At 45.9% G+C, this 21,473-nt stretch overlaps 1 protein-coding gene across 1 annotated transcript in view; it reads right to left on the bottom strand.

The window, feature by feature from the left end:
• bach2b (BTB and CNC homology 1, basic leucine zipper transcription factor 2b) overlaps positions 1 to 15,774 on the bottom strand; it is a 38,598-nt gene extending 22,824 nt beyond the window's left edge. Inside the window, exon 1 of the mRNA XM_079571752.1 lies at positions 15,506 to 15,774. The gene's annotated coding sequence lies outside the window, so the exon portion shown is untranslated. The remainder of the gene's footprint in view (positions 1 to 15,505) is intronic.
• Between the last annotated feature and the right edge of the window lie 5,699 nt (positions 15,775 to 21,473).

Raw genomic sequence — 21,473 nt, forward strand, 5'->3', positions numbered from 1 at the left:
ACAAGGGAAAATAAAAGCAATCCACCTAGTCAACTAATGATGCCTCGGCCACACGGAGGGACAGAGGAAGCACAGTTTGAAAGGATAAGTCTCCTCTGATTTTAAATAGGGTTGGGCCATATCGTATCGTATATCCTTTTTGCAATATAATTTTTTATATCGTTGTCATTTTTATAAATCGCAGTGGACACAATATAATTTATGCAAAGCTCACCCCCATCAGAGCAGCATAAACACTGACTGTGTAGGACACAGGGGCAGGTGCTTAAAAAGGAAGGATGTAAATTGCTTGAGTAGATCATAATTGCAAGGAGATTAGTGTGGCGCTAAAAAAAAAAAAGAGAATGAAATTCCTTTGCATTAATCTTCCCAATAGGCGTAAGGCTGGGATTTTGAATTTGTCGTCAAATATATCATTATCATGATATTTCTTTTTTTATATCGTGATATAGATTTTAGGCCATATCGCTCAGGCCTAATTTAAAAGACGTTTTATTGAGGAGGCTGGGGTGTAGGTGCATAGTAAATCAGAGACATATTTGGGGGCCAGACCATGCAAGGCTCTAAAAATCAAAAGTAAATTGTTAAAATCTCACAACAAAGCAAATAGGAACACTTAAACCTGCATGAAAGGGGCAAAACTGCTACATGTGGCTACATATTTCAGAAGAGGACAAGATTGCAGCATTGTGAAAAACTCATAATATGTTCCCTTTAACAAGACATTTGAGTAGGAGAGTGTGACTGCTCCCTCCGACATCACTAATCACACAACAGTGAAGTGCCTTGCCAAAGGACACAACAAAAGGGTGCACTGGTCAGAGCTGTGCGTGAATGCCCTGCTGCTGCCTTCATAAGTCATGCCGTAGAGAAATGCTGATTTCAAAGCTGTGGAAATAGAGTTCTGCCTCTTTCCCATCACTTGCTCCTTTCTTAAGACAGTTAGCTCAGGTGCGCATTCACGGCACTAGCAGCCCTGGCCTGCTCTGAACTGGTTTCTCAGTAAAACAATGATCACAGGCACACCGCAGCTCACTCATCAGAGGAACGCTGGTGCACAGAGCAGTCGCGCAGCCGCCTCACAGTAAGTGGAAAAACTGCATCACCCTTTAATAAAAAAAAAAAAAAAAAGTGGAAATGTAGGCTGCGCCCACCGGCACTCATTGTTTCCACTCAGAAAAAAAGAAACACGCAGGCTTTGACCTATGCATATTTGAGCGGTGCACAGTGTCGAGATGCTCTGGGAGTTAGGGTGTAGGATTGAGGGATTCCGTTTGATGTTCTGGAAAATCAAAATGAAGCGCTAAATTAATACGAATGGCACACATTTCAGAGCCTGCAGATGTCTTCTGGATTAGTCGTTTTTTAGCATAACAATACATTTAACCCCCACCTGAACTGAGCATATTTTCTCCCGTTTGCTTTACCCGGATCTACAGTAAAAGCTTCTTGAAAAAAAGTGTCATGGGTTAAGAGGTTAAGGGCAACAATTAAGCGCATCAATTAAAATAGCAATATTTATTCAATTGTGATTCATTATGCAGCCCTACTACACTGGAGGCTGGACTAAAAGCACAAAGTTAAAACCTGAAGATAAAGCCTGAATTCCACTTGCACTTGCAAACCCGTCTCCCTTCGACAATGTTTTCTTCTTTTTACAACCTGTAAGCTTTCTTGGACAGGACACTCGAATGGCATAAAGTGAAACACACAAAGACATTCTGCAATTAGTTGGAGCCTGGAAGGGCAATGCACAATTTTGGCGGACACACTCAACTTAAAACTGTTGTCCACCCTGGATCATTTCACTCTGGAAATGAATGTATGGACGTGTTCTCTATGGGTGTGTAGCATTCGGTCAATAGTTCAGCCTCATCTACACAAACCTCATGATAAGACAACCATATCTTTACATCTCTTCTTGATGATGTCACAAAATGTATGAACCAGAGGGCTAAGCCAGCAAGTGTCTACATGGCACTCACTGGTTCCACTGCCTGCAGCCCTGCACTGGCCCCTCTATGGCCCGCTGCCCGGCCTCTGACTCTCCCCCGTGTTTCCTTTCACCCGCTGACATCACTGCTGCAGGGGCCCGGAGGTGCGCTGTCTCACTCGTCCGCTCTAAAGTTTCACATGGAGCAAGGTACCGCGGATAATTGGCGGTGTGATGTTTGGGGCTAAATATAGAGCAGAGTCTTCCTGGTCATACGTGTAGGGAGGGAAACCCGGGAGGGAACCAGACACAGGCAGAACCAAGCCAGCAAGTCTGCAATCATAACTGATGTCAAGTCTATTCTGCAATTACAGCTTGTTTCTTTTTTTTCTTTTTTTTTTATGGCCTCCACAACAAATAACCATTTCCAGCCTCGTAAAACTGTCCACCTCATCCAACTCTGGTGATATAGAGCTGATTCTGTTCTCCATCTCTGCTTTGATTGAACAACTCTAAGTTCTTGAACCAGTATAACAGCGTTAAAAACCTTTCTGAGGCGCTCACAGATCTTCACTGTTTAAACAAACCTGAACCTGTCTGTCCTGCCCCTGTCAGTGTTCACTCTGCAGCGTGTTGTTGTCTCAGCGCTCTGGTGTCTAGGAACACGGGGTCACGCCGAGCTGCCCAAACAGAGCAATGGAAACACAGGTGGGAGGTACACAGTCTGCCGGTGTGAAAAAGATTACAATGAGTGTTCACAAAGATTACTGATGCAGAGCAGGCGATGACAAATTATACAACTCCTGCTGTGCGGTCAATAGTTAAGTTAATCTTCACAACACAATAAATAACAGGTTTTTATATATTGAGCTGTTGGACCCTGTTTCAATCCACTCAGTCCAACAACAAAGCAAAGTTTCCACCAAAACACCAACAAACATTATTGCGACATTTCGCTTAACCATTTCAACACATTTTCAACAATTTAAAGGAGCAATTTGAAACTTTTTATTCAAAAATAAGTCGATATTTGTAGTGACCCAGTGGCTGTATGAGCAGTCAGCATGGTGCCTTTACTTCCCGTCACAGTGGTCTCTAGAACGCTCCAGGATCACTTGTTTTGAAGGTTTTCTGGTGAGCGAGTCCGTCCACAGTGAAAACTTTCCGAACAATTGATCCTGGAGCGTCCTAGAGCCCACAGTCATGAAAAGTAAAGGCGCCATGCTGACCACTCATACAGTCGCTGAGTCACAACAAGGTCAAATACGCACAAAAATAAACTTTTTTTTCCACATAAAAAGTTCCAAAATGCACCTTTAAATTGTTGAACTGAGTGGATTGAAATAGAAACAATGCACCTTTCATTTAAACACACATTGTAAGTTTTTTTTTTTTTCTCAGCCAGAATTTGTACTAAATTAGGGAAACTTTTGCACTTTTATAGTGAGTCAGATGGAAGACATTCGAGATTTTGAGATATAGTCTGGCGTCTTACAACAGCGATACTGAATCACCTAATATTGCAGCCCTACCTATTACTCTTATAACTTACAAAGTACAAAAAACATGTCGCTTGGTTTCAGTCCCACACTGGAGAATTACCAGCCCCGGGGCCGACTGATGAAGAGGCTTCCACCACCTTAAAAGCCTTCCTGGCCACCAACAAACACCAGAACGCCTGCACATTCCCCGTGCGAGGAGAGTGACGCGTCCTGAAGTCAAACAGACTCATAAAGCGCACACATGTTTCCAGTTGGAGTGCTTGGTTCCTGTCTGCAGATGGCGGTGCACACAGGAGCAGTGTTTGTGTAAAGTGCTGCCTCATGCCTCGGTCCTCGCCTCTGACCTACTTTCGGCTCCGTGTGGAATGAGAAAAAGAGTCCAAACAAAGACGCCCCTCTCCTCCCAAAGCGCCACGAGGAACACACCGAGGGAACTACTGGGACAGGGGGAGAGACTTTAGAGCAGGCGACTTTGGGCTTTAGGCGGGGGTGCACTGGGCAGAAACGCTCACCCGGTCCATCTCCTTAGAGCTCAGAACACTTGCACTCGTCTGTCGATGTCATGAGGTGGTGCTGCTCTGTGTTTTGAAAAGCCCAGAAAAAATGACCTGGCCTTATCTAACCCTTTCGGCACTCAAATTGCCTCATTTGTGCTTAGAGCTATTCATTTCAGAAGTTCACGCAACTTACTAGATGAGCAGAGCTAGTTAGTCGCCCGCACCCGCAGACGAGGTGAGTGCTGTGAGCCCACACCGAGAGGGGCAGAGAGCGGTGAACTTGCGGGGCAGGTTCAGGAGCAACAGCGAGGTGGAAGTGGCTGACTCACACCCGGTTCACCGAGTTCAGCCTGTGAATAAGTGACGGGAGCGCATTCCAGACCCCCCAACCCCCCCCTCCTCTCTTCCTCTGCCCCGCCGTCAGTCTTCTCGGGGGGATTCCTTAGCTTTTCTGGGGCTGGTCTCCGCTGCTCCCTCCTATGTCAACATTTCCAGAACGGGCTGCCAGCGTCGAGGAAAGGCTATAGCGGAGGTGTGGGTGTGCGCTCGCAGGGTGGGAGAGGGGTAAAGGGGGGGTTATTCATTCAGATTTTGGGCAGGCTTTTGCGCACCGCCCTTTGGTTCCCAACAAAAACATCCTGCAGGGAGCAGAATGAGAGCCCTCTGCGCGGGACCACCCTGCCTCCGCGACTGTTCAAACAGACGGCTGAGCGCTCGGTGCTCTTGCGGCTCTAATTGTGTAAACCTTGTAATTATTGTCACGCTGTTATTTTACAACAGTGCTGAAAGTGCTACCGAGGAGGAAAACACATTCCCGCCGTGAAAAGAGCAATGCAAAACCCAGACGTGTCAGCGGTTTAAGCCTTGTGGAATATTGACAGAGAAGCCGATCAAAGAGAAGAACCAAAACCTTCACTGAAAAAAAGGTCCCAAGTGAGGTGGGCTTTTCAGTGGAGTTTGCATGTTCTCCATGTCTTCGTAGGATTCCTCAGGGTACTCTGGTTTTGGGAAAGAGGCTTCCAAATCTCAGTGGCACTTTCGTGGTTAAATAAAAGCGAATTAAGTAAAAATAAACATATGGCAACAGAATACTGTCACTGCCATACTGCCAAATCCATACAGGGTCATCACGGTCTGGATCATCAGAAGTCTAGAAGGTCACAGGGTCTAGATCTTCACAGGGGACTGGTCCTGAGAAGGGTCTTGCAAAAAAAAGCACAATAGCCAAGGCTAACAGTAAACTGGTGGGGCCTGTGCTAATATATTCCAAGGAGAGCTTCATAGGACTTGGCTGCCTCATGTCCACATAATGGTTTCCATGGAGATGAGGCTGGGTCCCAGGCCGGTTCAGAGACAAACAGATGAATGACCCCGGCTACAGCAGAGCACTTTTCAGGGCTCTTTCCGCTCGGTGTCAGAAGGTAAGTCAGCTCTAGTGTTTTTCTCCTCTCGCTTTCCCATGGGCCAGACTGCACTTCCTAAAGCCTGCACTCACCAAAGGCATCTTTTCAGCTCTGCTCTGAGCATACTGTGGGAATTAGCATGCTTCAGTAGCTCCACGGAAAACAAGCTCGTCTGAGGATTCCAACAGATTTTCATCAGATTGGAAAGCTAGAAACTGTTTACACAAATGCATATCTGTCACTATCTACAGAGCTACAACTTCAGGTTCATTCACGCTAAATTATGCAAACTTTTGGCTTTTGGAAAATGCAAGTGTACTGTAACAGAGTCAGTCTGTGTGTAGCAGATGCGACTTTAATTCAACACAGCTCTGGCATTTCTTCTTTTGGTTTGACAGTGACAACAAGAACAAGAACAAGCCCTTATAGCAGAAACAGTCAATAACTACACAGAAGTAGATTACAATGAGAGAGTACAATGAGACACCACAACCAATACCAAGGCTGGAATTAAAGTAGAAAATGCCATGTTTATTTCCAGCAGGTAGCATTATCCATTGAGCTAGAAAAGAGCTGTGAAAAAATAGCATGAGAATATTTTCAGAAGGCTGCCTTGCTTGATTTGACATTTTTAAACCGTATGATGACAAATTCTCTTTCAAAGCCTCCTCTCACCTCACCCAGACAGACAATGTTCCTGACACGTCTGAGAACAGAGTTGGCAGCCACAAAGACGGCTAAGTAAGAGCCGCTCATTAAGTGTCTCTCTCTGACCTTCAGCTCACACACAGTAGAAAACACACTCCCAACACGCACAGCACGTACACACCTCCATCGACACATCGCTGAAGTCACACTGATTTATGCCCACCGCCCTTTGTTTTACAGACAATAAAGATGATGGACCCATTCAGTGTCCGCTAAGCAGGCCCTCAATAACAAACACTGACTGGCTGCGTCACCTGTCAACATAACACCACACTGACTGGTGAAGTCTGCAGTCAAACATGCATGACCAAGCTAACATGGTTTTGACTTAGTTTGACTTAAGCCACGCTGCAAAACATTCAACCAAATAAATAGAATACAAAAATTCGTTACACACTGCATTCGTTACACCCGCACCCCCCAAAAGGGATTGGCTCTCGACCACCCCAATATTCAAAGGTTACGAGAAATCTATTTCAGTGCGGGCAGTTTTATCGGTGAGAAATACCTAAGCGGTGTGAGTGGTGTTGTCTCTCCTCACACCTGACTCGCAACTTTACCGGGAGCGGGACATCCTCAGATTAACTCTAAGGTGATGCCGCTGCTTTGCTTCAATTACATTTAGCCAATCAAAGTAAATGCATATGGTCTGGCTGAGCCTTAGACTAAACATGTTTATTCATGTTTTGCATCATTGTAGTTGTTGTTGTTGTGACATAGTAATATATATACCTGGAATGCTGCGCAGTGTGGCTTTAAAATGAGTGTCAAATGTGTGCAGGGGTGAAGTATGGGCATGTATAGAGCGAAAGCAAGCCGTGTCAGTCTACACATGCACAGACGGACTCTTTCGGCACGGCTCGAAATACCAGACGGACGCGCCAAACACCGGACTCTCCGCGGGGCCTCGTCGCACAACATGCATGTGTCCGAGGGGGGGCCAGGGACACAGGGAGAGACACCTATGAACACTGTGAGGAGCAGGGCTGCACACCGTCACGCAAAAAACATAGTTATTGCAATGTACAGGTGGCACAGTATCACAAATTTCTTTTTGTACACATTGGTGTATTGGAGCTATGGTGTAAATATAAGAGCACTACACACACCAGACTCACCAAGCACAGGAGCAGACAGCCCAGACGTGCCTCTTTTTTCTCCGATTGTGCGCTCAACTCTCCCTCTGCTGTCTGGAGTGGCAGTGGTCGTGGGAGATCGCAGGCGGACCCGCACCCCCCTCCCCCCTCTGCGCGGACCCCAGCGTATTAAAATAGTCCCTGCGACATGCTCCAAACATGACCTTATACAAGAGTGTCCCCGAGCAGGGCAGCCCCCCCTCCTGACCTGACCCCACCCACTGCCCGGGCTCTCATGACTCGACAAACCCATGGACACACCGTCTGGAGCGGAGCGGGTTCCCGGAGGCGGTGCACGGCTCGGGTAGCTCCGCTGTCATGCCTGATGCACCCGGGCTAGGAGTGCAAAGGGGAAGGAGAGAAGAGAACATGGTGCTCAGAGGTCCTTCTCCCAGACACTCGATAACTCTAAAGCAGCAGCATCATCGGAATAGACCTGAGGAAGACTCTCGTTACTGTTGTTTGTATGTAAATTTGTGAAGAAAGACACATATTATGGCTGCAAATGAGTAATTAATGCCTTTTACCTATTGTCAAATACTAAATAACCATTTTTCTTTGTTTTTCAAGTATTACGATGACATTTAGGATTTATATTTGTTCAGAAGCATCAACACTTGAAAGACGACTAAAATATGAACCGGGCAAGACTCACAGCTAAGCCAATAGTCCCTACCATAGTTCCGGCTAATGGACGTTCACTGGAGAATAAAACAGATTAACTGCTACGTTCTTCCCAGAAGATGGTGAAAGACTGTTGTTGAGTGGAGGGATCTGCAGGAGGAAGGGGAAGGAGGTGGAGGAGCAGCTGGCCAGTGCAGGACACCACGCTCTGAAACAGGGACAAACCCAGAAGGCGGTGCACCGTTTCAGAGGAGCACTGAAGGCACCCAGCCAGGTTTCCTCCGGGTTTTCAGAGCACTTTATACAATCCAAATAATTGCAGTAGCCTTAGTACTTAGTACTGAATTTGCAATCATTAAAATTGCTACTTTGATTCAATTATGATTGATTGTGTAGCTCTGCGACATCTAACTTTTGGTTCTACCTTTCTAAAGCAGGCTGTATGGGTATACTTCTGAGAGATGTTTGCTTTTCGAACATGCCTTAAAGATTTTCAAAATGCTAGAAAAGAAAAAGAAAAGCAAAGTCATTGTATCAGGGCCGGTTTGCTGCTGCTCTATCTGCTGGGAAACCTCGCTCACTCAAATCAAGACCTTAGCAGGTGTAGAGCCAGATTTTGTAACAACGGTTCACAAATATTCACTTCATATTGGAATAAAAGTACATTTTGGAATACGGAGCCACATTATGCCACCCGGGGACTCATCTCCAGATTTCAAGTTCAAGTTTATGGCAAGGTTATTATCCAGGGTACTTATCCACTGTACTGCCTGGTAAGAGATGTGCACAATTTGGAAGTATATAATAGTCTTATTCAAACTCAAAGCCAAAAAGGAAACGGTTTAGCATCGGAGCTTAAGGGCTTTGTTGGCATAATTCTAAGGCAAGACACAATTTGACGTTGTTGATGTAATGGAACGTACTGTGCTCAAGTGGTCTCATATTTTTCTTCACATTGTGCCTGCAGGTGACCGATCTGAGCACATTCACGGCTGTGCACTTGCTCTCATCTGATCCCACTGGAAACCCTCTAACCCTCTGCTGTACTGCAGTCACGCCGGGCCTTCCCTCCCACTGCTCACCCACTGACCCGCTGGAGCCCCTTTAAATCTGGGAGCCACGCAGGCGTTCAGCGCGCATCTGGATCCCATCAGCTCCGCGAGCGCACAGGCTGCAGAGAGGCTGGCAGAGGCAACCGAGCAGGAACAGCATCGGAGCACCAGCCCTCTGTAATGACTGAGCTGGGAGCTACACGACAGGCTTCTCCACAAACACACACACACACACACACACACACAGCGTGCAAGATCAACTGTCAGGGAGCGGCACCCGAGAGTGTCCCGAAATATCCCAGTGCGCGGACAAAGGCGATACGTGAGACAGCAGGGTTAAAAATAGAGGCACAGGCAAAGGTTTACATTAACGCTCCCCTCCGGGGCACGTTGGCTGCACATCACAGGGTACGAGGAGGAGAGGCTTTTAATGTTTGTGGAGATCTCTAAAACCCTTCCTTAGCAGTATTTGACCACGACCACAGTACAGACCACATGAGGCTTAGGCAGAAGTCTGTTCAGGTCAAGTAAAGTCAGATCATTCAGCTCCACTCACAACCATATCATGCATAAGGCGACACAGACAAATTGATTACACAGAGTTTTTTTCTCCTGCGTTCCTAAAAACACTCATTCCCCTCTTCCCTGGAGTCCTTCTCTTCAGTAGCCAGCACAGAGTGAAAGAAAATGGCTTTGTGTTATATGTCCCCAGCCGTATTATTTCAATGATCAATCACGGTCTATGTGTGGGGTAAGTCCGACCTCCGTCCTGACTGAGGCACAGCTACGCTCCAGAATACGCTCATTCAGAGCATGGAGGCTCACACTTGTACAAAAGACGCAGCCAATCTATAGATCCACTTACAGCTCATAGGATTTCAGAGGCCCGTAACTTGAGAACCGAGAGACGGCCGTATTCTCACGCGCGTCAAAGCCTCGCTCCTGTGCCCCTCCGGAGGTCTGTGGCACGTGAAGCATAAATGATGGGCTGAAGCTGCTTCAGGGGGAGGATATTCTTTTGTTTTGGTGTCTCTACACTAACATACGACTATCCACATCATCCAAACGTGACATCATGGAGCAGGAATCTAGAAGAGCAGATCCTGCTGCAGCAGACCAGAAGAGACTAGGGACTAGTTTCCTCCTCTGACAGTGGAGCAGAGTGCCATGTTCATTAAAAAATATGAAACTGCATTTTTCATTATACTCCAAAACTATTTTCAATGGGAAAAAGCAGAGCAGTTTCGGCTTGGCAGCCTGTTGGGGTAAAACGAGAAGTGACCCTGACATGGCCCTGTGGATACACTGGACAGTCATGTCCGGGGCCAGTCCAATCCTCGTCCCATGTTCTCTGTCTGTGCTCAAGTCTGTGACTGAAGCACTTGAACCAAACAAATCCATTCAAAGACATTCCAGGGAGGAAAGGCCTGGATTCTCCCACTCTGTCAGAAGTGCAGGCCACATGCCTCGCAGCCAACAACAATGGACTCTTTCACACACTTCATCTGGAGACAAACAGAGACAGGCCGGGACAGTGAGAGGGCCCTCCAAGTACAGAAACATGCAACAAGGACCAGGGGACGCAAGGAGAGGAGGACACATGTACACGAGGAGGGGTAATGAAAGGTTAGAATAAAAAGGTCAGCTGTTCCATCTCGACTAATTCATACATTTGTTGTGTCCTTGGGCATGAGACTAAATTGCCAGTGTACATGTAGTGTGAGTAGCGGTCAAAGAGGCTGTTGGTTTCTATCAGTCAGACTCACATAACAAATGAGTTTGGGCGTTAAATGAATAATGGCCCACTGTGGCACTTTGAAATGCTTGTCAACACAATGTAACAAAGTAATTTGTCTGATATTAGGATACAAGAATAGAAGAACACAGTGGAACAGTTGGCTCCTCGTGGCCAGGCCGTGACAGCTACTACTGGAGCTGCTTATCCGCCCTGTGCCACTGAGCTGCAGACAGTCATAGGCCTAATAGCTCACAATCAGAGCCTTTGTTTGGGCCGGGAGCAGATGAAAACACCAGAAGTACGTGAGACGGCAGAAAGTCACTTCACAGATCATGGTGGCTCATTGCGCTGTGAAATTTTGTGCATTTTAGTTAAGGCGTTTTTCTATTGTCTGTTTTCTTGCACCTGCAGAGGAAATGACAAAAGGAAGCTCGAGTTCCTTTGTAACAGAAAGTTTTTAAATGGAAGTGCTCCGTTTGACGCAATGTGATCCAGTGGTTTTCAACACGACAGACACATTGCTTTACAGCACTGACTCTCAAGAAACATGTCACTTTACATTGTTATTTAAACATAGCTGAAAATCACCAGCGAAGCGGTTGAACATTTTAGATCAAATGCCATGAGAGTTGCACAATAAGACCGAACAAGCGCCTTCTGCAAACTTATAACACCACTAATAAAAGCAACTTTGACAGCGAGCTGGGATTGAATGATTGACAGGTGAGAGGGGTCTCCCCCACCCACCTGCACGGCTCACCAAACCGCAGCACGCTCCAGCGCCTCAACAACAGCCAGCATCAGTACACTCATCTCAACTGCGTCCAGCACTGTACTGTGATATATGTGCCCAAGTTCATACAGGGCAGCAGCAGCAGAAGCCACAAACTGCAGCTGATCATTATCACGGTATTAACCACTCAAATTCTGACCTTTTTGGTTAGGCTTTTGTCTTGCTTTCTCAATGTGGTTGAAAGAAGAGTTTCCCTTTTACAGAGTTCACAAGTTAGAAGAAGAACGTGAGGTAAAAATAAACTTGATAGATAAGTGTTATTTTGCAGACATTGAATTGATTCCGTAAACCCGCTGTTTATCATTCTTGGTTAGGACAGTGCCGAGGGAGCCTTGTTTGTACAATGAGTGCACTAACACGAGCAGCATACTAATGCCGGCCCAACAGGAGCGGTGTCGTGAACAAAAGGGTGTCCAGATCAGGATGTGACCTCAGACACACAGAGCCTTTCTTCTGCAGCGCAACACTCGCCAAGAACACCGCGAACACAACATGCACGACTACTGTATGTGCCAAGTGTTTAAACAGGGCTCTATAAACAGCTACACTCCTACATATATGTGAAATCATTAAATATGACACAAATGTTTCTAATCACTGAGATTGACCAAAATCGCCCCTTTTCTGTGACTGTTTCCTATGACCCCATTCAGGACACAAGTGCGGACACATTATCCACAATTACAAACAGCTCATCAGCTCCGTCAGTTCATCACACATTGAACAACAGGCTTTCTCGGAGACTCGTATTGGTTCTTCTTGGTTATCCTGGTTCTGAGCTGCTCCTTTCAGGGGCTGACGGGAAACTGAATTCTCACAGAGGTTCCTTTAGTGCTGGCAGCGGCCCACTCGCTCACATGCCTTTGTGTTGACGAGGGCCAGCGACGGGAACAGTTCTGGACAAAAAAACACAGTGACGGCTGTGCTTTGCAGCGATGGAATCGGGGTTAGTGTCCTCGGCAGTGATGTGCAATAATCAATGTTAAGGGTTTTGAATTTCCAAGGGACACTTTTTGTTGACCTGTTCCAAATTCAAACATTAGCCACTGGAGAGGATTTCAAAGATTACTCAAAGATGCGCGAGTGGGTTGAAACACAGCTCCAAGTATGTTCTAAAAAGCCCCACCCCTCAATATCAAACTGGAATTGCACCTGTTAATATTGCTCGGAAAGAGGACGGGCTTTCAATGGAGAGTGGGCTTTCACTGATTGGATGAAGCGCACCTCGTTTTAGCCAATCACAAGTCTCAAACCATAGGACAGGAAGTGCTACTTGTTGTCGGGAAAAGTAAAACCCCGTTTCACCAGTGGATTTGAGTGAATTTGTGGCAAATCAATTTGAACCGACAACCCCACAGCTGCACTGTATCAGAGTGAGCTCAGAGCTGGGTCTGGTGATTAGAAATTAGGACCGTTGCCATAGCAATTATCAACTCAAAGCAAATTCTATCTTTAGAATGGTCTAAAGTCCTCAATATGGCGTCAATAAACGAATGAATAGTGACATTGTGATGTTCTGTCAGTGCAGAGGACAGTGAAAGCTGTCTACATGGACTCATACTCAGGACATACATAATTTACTGATGCTATGTGATCTTGCCTCGCCTGAGGAAAATGGCAGTACGTATCTGAATACAATTTAACAGCTCTCTGAAGCATGCCCTTCAGAGGAATATGAGGACACAACTGAACAATTACCGCTAACGAGGCATCACATTTTTTGTTGCTGTGAATCAGTTTACATAAAGCCAACGGTGCCGCCCCCAGTCCTCCTGCAGCCTTACAGTAAGCTGCAGAAGACAAGACAGAACAAAAGAGCTCACAAGAGCAGCACACGTGAAGCCAATGCAGACATACGTACTGGCATTTTCTGATTTGTACAGTCCGATATCCTCGTCCGTAAGAAGTTTCAACTCTTCCACTTGGTAAACACAGAAATGCAATGCGGTATAGCCAGTATGTAAGGAGCAGAATTATACGATTTTTTTTTATAGGAAATATACTACAGTAAATGGTTATATTTTAATTCAAACAAACAGGTTGTGAGATGGTAATGATGCCAAAAACACACACACATTAACTGAACCCTGATGGTGCCTTAGAGAAAACATGATAAAGACCGGTTGATATTTAAAATGGGCACAGTGGGTGAGTTGAGGGAAATAGCTGTGAGAATGCTTGACTAATGTCGGTGAATGATGTTGATTTGGAATAGCTGCAGGTTATGATCTTCATTTGTTTTAGCAGAAGATTTTTTGTCTTTATTTTTAAACGAAAGGGGCAATTCATGTCATTGTTTTCTGACAATAGGATATGAAGTGTTCATTTCAGCCATACAAGAATTAGTAGCACGTTTTGTTACGCACGACAGTGCTGGCTAATAATCATGAAGTGCACGTGCATAAAGGGATAATGAGGAGCAATTGTGCAACATCAGCCTGCACAGTGTCAGGGTGATGGATCATCCATGACCTGGCCAAAACCCAAGCGTCATGAGCCGCGACCGTTCACTGGAAAATAATAATAAATAAATAAATAAATGTCCGGTTTCTGCTCGGACCGAACCTCAAACATCACACCGTGTTGGAACAAGACCGATGGGCATTGACGCGGTGACGCTCCAGTGTAGAGCCGTCGAAGTGGTGCATCAGCAGAAATGGAGACAAAGAGATGCCACCGCAGCTCAATGTGCTGCCTCACGGTCCACGCGTGGACCAAACGGCACGCTCCCCCAAACCACACCGCAGCATCACAGCTCAAAGTGTAGGTTATTTACTTAGGCTTCTTATTTGTTTAATTATTACGTTTATTCCGAACGCATAAAAAAGGGATAAAAGGCTACAACTGCCACAAAGACACGAGTCGCACGCACGCACACACACACGCACGTACGCACGCACACGCACTCACACACAAAATAAAAGCACAGCCTACTGTTTGCCAATTAGCCCATATCAGCCGTATCATCAGGTGACAGTGCAGAGCCACTCTGCGACATGTACATATTTCTACCCCACACAGAACATGACAAGTCACCGCTGCAGTTTCCCTTTCATGACAATGCAAGACCCCTGCGCGTAAAGACGCAGCGCTTTTTAACGTGACCAACAAAAACGCCCGCACATCAGATGATGGCAGCGTGTTTGAGAAAGACGTAGCCTAATAGTGTGGCAAATAGCATCGCGTTCATAAAGCGAGCTGAAGAGGGTTCGCTCTTACACAGAAAATCTCCCACAGGGTTTGAGGATTACTGAGAGAACGTAAAGCGCGCGCATGCAACTACTACTACTACTACTACTACTACTACTACTACTACTACTACTACTACTACTACTACTACTACAACTACCGCCAACAAGGCTTTTTTTTTTTTTTTTTTTTTACAAACAAAAGATTGGTGTGTATGGATGCGGCTAAATCATGAATCTAGAAGCGCAAGCGTTGTGTTCATTGCCTTTATTTGGTATAGCTTATAGCGTAGTTACATTACCTTTTCATTATTAGCCTATTAATAATCCCGTAAGAAAAGTCATGACCTGAAAGCACCGCTATAAAGGATTGACTTTTTTCCAGTGAGGGATAAGTTTCCCGTTTGAAGAGTTCTATAGCCTTTACGCATACACTGTACATCAGGTAACCTACATCCACGCTGTCTTCAAAGTGGAACAGGTTATCTAAAAGGCGAGTTTAATGGAGATATCTCTTCAGAATGAGTCACGCAAAAGACTTTCACGTCAAGGGTGCCCGCGTGAAAGTCAGTGACTGCCATTCACAATAGGCAGTGCGCTCTGTGGTTTGGAGCGGGCTCCTGGAGCGCACTTTGTTTTGCTCTAGTCCCGACATAAACCTCGCGGATCGGCGCGATGCTGCTCTGACTCAGAGCACAACAGGATGTGGTCCACGCTAGTGTTTTAGCTCCAGCCGCGTTCACACCCTACTCACTATCGACATGCGGTTTACTCTTGGTCTTTTCCTGGCGCTGACTTTTCCACATTGCACAGAACAGATTACTGATAGACCGACGGTATTTACGTAAGTTTGCAAACCCACTGTCCAGTGTGCGCTCCCCGAGCACCAGAGGCGAGCGGTGCGCTGACAGAAACATATGCCATCCCTCACCTTTGACTTTCTCTTCAGCGCGTATCCTTCAGCCCTTTGTCCGCCGCTCTAACTTCTCTCACATGATGTTGTCGCTCCCACACAGTCTCCACCTCGTACTACTCGCTAAATCCCCCCTAAACACAACGTCCGTGGATCTCCGGTGCGCCGTGGCCGTCGTGCGTGCGCGTGTCCGTGCGCGTGTTGATCCGCTCCGTCTCCGCTGTTTGTTCTACTCGACTGGAACGCCTCCTCTCAGTCGCTACATTGTTGACATTCGGCCGCTGACGTCACTCAGCCCCTCATTCACAACATCTTTAGCGCGCGGATCTTCAGCGTTGGAAACAGCACGAAGCGTGGGGCTACTCCGGCCAAAAGGCGCACCGGAGGTTGGAGAATAGCAATGCGGAGCAACGCGCACTCTGCCCGCCCCTCAGCACGCTGCCCCGGTGAAGTGGGAGCACCTTCTCGTGTCACTTTCACGCGGAGAACGGGGAAAGGTGTAAGTGGGGCTTGGATAAAAGTGTTCGCAGATGGTTTGTGGTGGATTGGACGAGTGCTGCTCACTAAAAGCTTTTACCATAGGCCTATGTTAACAAAATGTCCTTATTACTGCAGACGCCTGGCTGAGTTATAACTGTGTAATAACAAGCACAGACGCTAGACACAACCAGTGCTTGCACAGGTTCATAACTGTGGGACCTATTAATTCATTTACCTTTTATGGTAATTAATTAACTTAATCAACGTAAAATATGGTATGTTTATTATATGAGAAATAGCCTATCCATGAACTAAGGGCCTGCCTGGTACACCTTGCGGCAGCTGGAGTTTGAAGAAAGAAAAACAAAAACAAAAAAGGTGATTTTTCTGACTAGTAAATTGAGATTAGGATTATGATTTGTTTTAAAACTGCGCTCACCCTAAACATGTCCCGGGGCATTAGCATTTGAGAGACGATTGAAAAATGAAGTGCTAAACTTTTACAACAATCCCATGCATTTCAGAACATCTTTGGGTGACGGGGTATTTTCTTGCTTGTAAGACGTCAGTAATTCTCAAACCTTTCATAACAAGTACCAATTCATAAAATATTTGACATTTCAAGTACCAACAGGCCTAAATCCAGATCAAATAAGGACTAAACCGGATCTAAAAAGGATATAAGATAAAGTTTAAACCTAAAATTGCTGACGAACCTGAAGAAGTACCAACAGCAGTGACACATGCTGTGTTAAAATAAGGCTGTTAAGGTGTAAAATATGCAGAATAACTGAAGAGGGAGCGCTTTACAGAGGCTGCTGTTTTGTTCTGGAGTGAAGTGAGGGTCTGAGGCAGCTCGTGGGAGGATCTCATCTCATTTCTGATGCCTAACTCGCTGTGGGGAGCGTGCATGTGATTATGAATGATCATAGAGCGGCAGTTCCGTGAGGCTTGGCATCGAATTACAGAGAAAAAGCAAACGTGAGAGGGGTATGAGCCTGCGTGCTGCGCTTCCTCTCAAACATTATGCAGATCCATCCCACGTACTGTAGATCTATAGAGTCTTTTACTCTGTCTCTACACACGCAGGCGCCGAGTTTGAACAATGCAGTGCTTTCCCTTATCAGCTCTAAATTTACATATTTGCAATTTGTATCTTTTGGGGGGTTTTGGGTCATCCCCTTTATCCGGTCACATGGGCGTCAGCGAGTTTTTGAAAGTTTGCAGAGAAGGGGCCGAGGCAGATTCTCACATGCCCTTAAGCACATTCCCAACATGGTAACGCTCCCCAGGTGGAATGCCTAAAAGCACTTAGCCCCACATGAGTTTGTGAAAGCAGGACAGTTTAATGCTTGAAATATTAAAAAAACCCTTTGCCCACACTGACCCTGTGACTTTCAGCTCACTTTCCCCGTCCCCCCCCCCTCCCCTCCCCTTTCTCCAGTCGCGAACACATGAGAGGAATGCAATTACAGAGTCCACAGTGTCACTGCTGCACTCGCTGACCCCTCACCGCTCAAGACCCAAGTCTGAGACCAAGGAGGAGCAGACATCGGCGGACTGAGGGGGGTGGGGGTGGGGGGGGCAGAAATCAATGAATGAACCAGAGTGGGGGTCACCAGGTTCAAGAAAGACGCTCAAGAAAGACTTGTTTTTTTGTTGACACAGGTTGAGAGGAATGTGTACTGTCACATGTGGAAACACCATCAGCAACTCACTCGCGAAGGTGAACTCGTTGAAGCATCTCTCTCTGCCATTTTTGTTACATAAAACGGAGCTCACAGGGTAAAAAAGGTTTGGGTTAGGGTCCATTCCGCCTTTGCTTTGCCCGATCCCGTCAGACCTCTGAAGCTGAGCAGGGAGGGCCTGGTTGGTACTTGGATGGGAGACCGTTTGGGAACACCAGGAAGCCTGAGTGAATGTAGTGTGAGAGTGGATGGTAGCCTCGCTTCCCTCAGTCAACCCCAGGGCGGCTGTGGCTACAATAGTAGGGTAGATAAGCCAAAAATATTTACTCAAGTAAGGCTAACATTACTGAAAAATAATTCTACTCAAGTTGAAGTAAAAAGTAGTGGCCCAAACATTTACTCAAGTCAAAAAGTATACGGAGAGATTTATGTTTCAGTCGTGACATACATTTTGAGAAACAAAACATGGCACAATGTGAAAATCGTAATTATAATTTTTTTAAAAAGCATGATAAAACGACTGTAAGCAGTACAGTTAAAGTCATAGAGTTACTCAAATGCATGTACTTAAAGGCACACTGCGTAATATTTTGGACCATCAGTTCAAAACATGCTCTTAATGACCAGCTCAATACAGAAAGTGCTATTTCTGCAGTGGGTAATCAAAGAATGGATTTGGATGAGAGCCTAAACTATTTAAATCTCAAATTCCGCTGGTTTTAGTCAACATCTCCATGGAGACGAGCTGGAGATGTACCCACTCCCAGTAAAGTTACAGTCATGTCTTACCCGCTAACAACAAAAACACTTGTTGCTTGTATTTCAGTTTTATTTAGTGGGTAAAATCTACGCGGTGTGGCTTTAAGTAAATGTAATTGAGTACTACCCGCCTCTTCTTACCACCACCGAGTGTGGCGGGAGTGAATAATGACTACAGTGAACGAGACAAATTGGGCACAGCAGCTTAACACTCCCACAAACACTGAAAATGCAATATTAAGTGCTCTGAGAAACGTGTTAAGAAATCCAAGGCCTATAAATCTGAAAACATTTCGAGATCAACTGTAGAGTTTTCATCATAATTAAAGACGTACGATTGGCCAATGCTCCAGCTATGGCAGATATGAAGAGAGGTCCTGGTGCATCGAAGGATGGATCAAATGCAGAAGACAAAATCCCCAACCGGTGAAATAAAGTGAATCATAATCTTAACCTCCTGTGAAATATGCTTGTACAATCACACACGTCACATCCCAAGTCATAAACTGTCCAACATCAACTGGATTTCAAGGACTTAGGTACATTTTTAGCATTCCGGTACACAGGTTTGCTTTTCTTTGTGATCATTTCCACAATTTTTTTCTTATTAGGTTTTGTGATGTACAAGTAAAATGGATTAAAACCCTGGCCACACGTCTCAAGACAAAGACATGGCCGCTTCGTGAAGTCAAGAGCCAAGGTCACTGACACTGTGCATCCTCTGTCCACATCTCTCCGCCATCTCCGTCCTCAACAAAGCAGCACATTGGCACATTGGCTTTCCACTTCATGCTTTGTTTATTTTCATTCTATCCAATCTGACTTGAGTTGACAGTGTGGTTCAACTGAACGTAACTGCTGAAGTATTTAAGTCGGCTGCGGCGCACTTGCACAAGCCCCGTCCTGCACAAAGACAAAGCCTGACTCAGAGCCCCGCGGCTGGAACGCACTCGTCATGTGTGACTCTGACTCACTCTGCGATGATTCATCTGAGCCCAGAGCCACCGCTGCCACTAATTTACAGCACCCAAGAACAATGGCATTCCCAGGCAGGCGCAGGAGGAGGAGGAGGAGGGGGTGAGGGGCTGCACCAAACCTATGGTCCAAACACTCGACCAGGTTACTCCGTCTCCATGGAAGCATGTACACATAATATCATTTAAGGTAACGCTGGTTCATCAGCCTGTCCTGACGCGTTCCGCTCAACAAGCATCTGTCATCCAGGAATCGCGGGAGAACCTGCTCTCTCAGCATCTCCTTGTTCCAACACGCTCAATCAACACAGGACATACCAAGCAATGCACGGCGTAATGGGAAATGAAAACACGGGTATCGCGGTTTCAGAAGGAATCTACATATTGCAGGTCACGGTGAACTTTCTGCCCGACGACTGCACTGGTACTCACCCGCACATACGTACAAAGTGGGGCCAAATTCTGCTCAGGGTGAAGTCACAGGGTCCACCTCATCGAGCTGAAAGTGTACACATAATCCTCAGTTAGAGAGAATCATACTTACAGCAACAAAATGACAATAAGATCCAGTTGTGTACAATAGTGTACAATTGATAAAGCCTTTATTTTTGGGTAGGAGACACTACAATGCACACTAACGCTCGTCGGCTTGCACTTTTCTTTTTAGTTGAGGGGCAAATAAGCTGATCTTTGTAGAATTCAGATACAGAACATTCAAACTGACTGTGTATTTACTTGTATCTAGTCTGAAGGGTCTACAGCGGGAGGTTCCTCTATATAAACTGCCATGAATATAAAATGAAACAGGCGTACTCTGCTGTGGACTTGAGCATGTTGTGTCTGCCGCGACGTGGTAAACAACAGCGTATGTCCGAGCCCAGCCCACACAGAAAAGCGTGGGGGGGGGGGGGGAAGTGAGGTGGGGTAAGCGGCTTGTCCAGGCTCTGACCAGGTGAATCCTTTAAGATGTGCTTCGGTGTGACAGCTCAAAGTCTCAGCCCTGAGTAAACAGTGAATGGATGAGTCATGAGTAAAGCTGCAGCCTCTCCGACACACACATGCACACGCACACGCACGCGCACACAAACACACACACGCGCGCGCATGTACTTGTACAGACCCACTAAGAGAGGACATCAACGAATTGTAGACCAACAGAGTGAGGACATTTTTTAAAAGTGAGGACATTTTGGGTGGTCCTCACTTCTTTGAAGGACGGTTTGAGGGTCAAGATGTGGTTTTAGGGTTAAGGGTTAAGGGCTAGATTTGGGTTAAGATTAGGGTTAGGGGCTTAGGGTTCAGGGTTAGGGTCTTGGTAATACATTATGTCTATGAGTGTCCTCTCTAAGATAGCAGTACAAGATTGTGTGCACGCACACACACACACACACACACATCACCCCTCCTTGCACTCAGAGACACTCACATGATGAGTACTTACAGCCAATCGCACATGTTGGTGCAGACAAAGTGCCAGACACGAGCGGATGGAAGTGATTGGAGATTGCCTGCACACAGTGATTTTAGTTAGTGAGAATTGAATACTGTACGGCACTAAGCTCTTAATCCCCACCTACACAAGCAAATTTTCCCCAGTTATTATCCAGGTATCCAGGCATTACCCAAATCTAAAAGCTTCCTGGGAAAAAGTGTCAAAATAGCGGTGATAACGAGATATAAATGAGGAAGAAAAAGCAACAAAAATGCAACAAAAACATGACAAAAAAGCGATGAAAGTAAAGATAAAAGATCTGCACAACTGAACAAAGCTCCCAGCTTTTTAATATAGCTCATGATTAAAACGCTGGGAGCTCACAGTTGTGCGGATCTTTTATCTCTTCTTCACTAGTGTCATTTTGATCCAGCACACTGATGTGACACGACGACAACTCATGGAAACATGATGAAAAATATGATTTCAGTTTTGTAGGTCTTAGCTTTCAAATAAGGCGTTACATTGCCTATGTAGGCAGTATGAAGTTTCTCGATTTGGGTAAAGCACAAACTGGAGAAAATGCACTCTGTTAAAGTGGGGGTTAAGAGGTTTCATTTCAATTCTCTAGAGAGCAGCCTGAAGTTGAACAT

The sequence above is a fragment of the Gobius niger genome (genome assembly GCF_951799975.1).
Source record: "Gobius niger genome assembly, chromosome: 15".
NCBI lineage: Eukaryota > Metazoa > Chordata > Actinopteri > Gobiiformes > Gobiidae > Gobius > Gobius niger.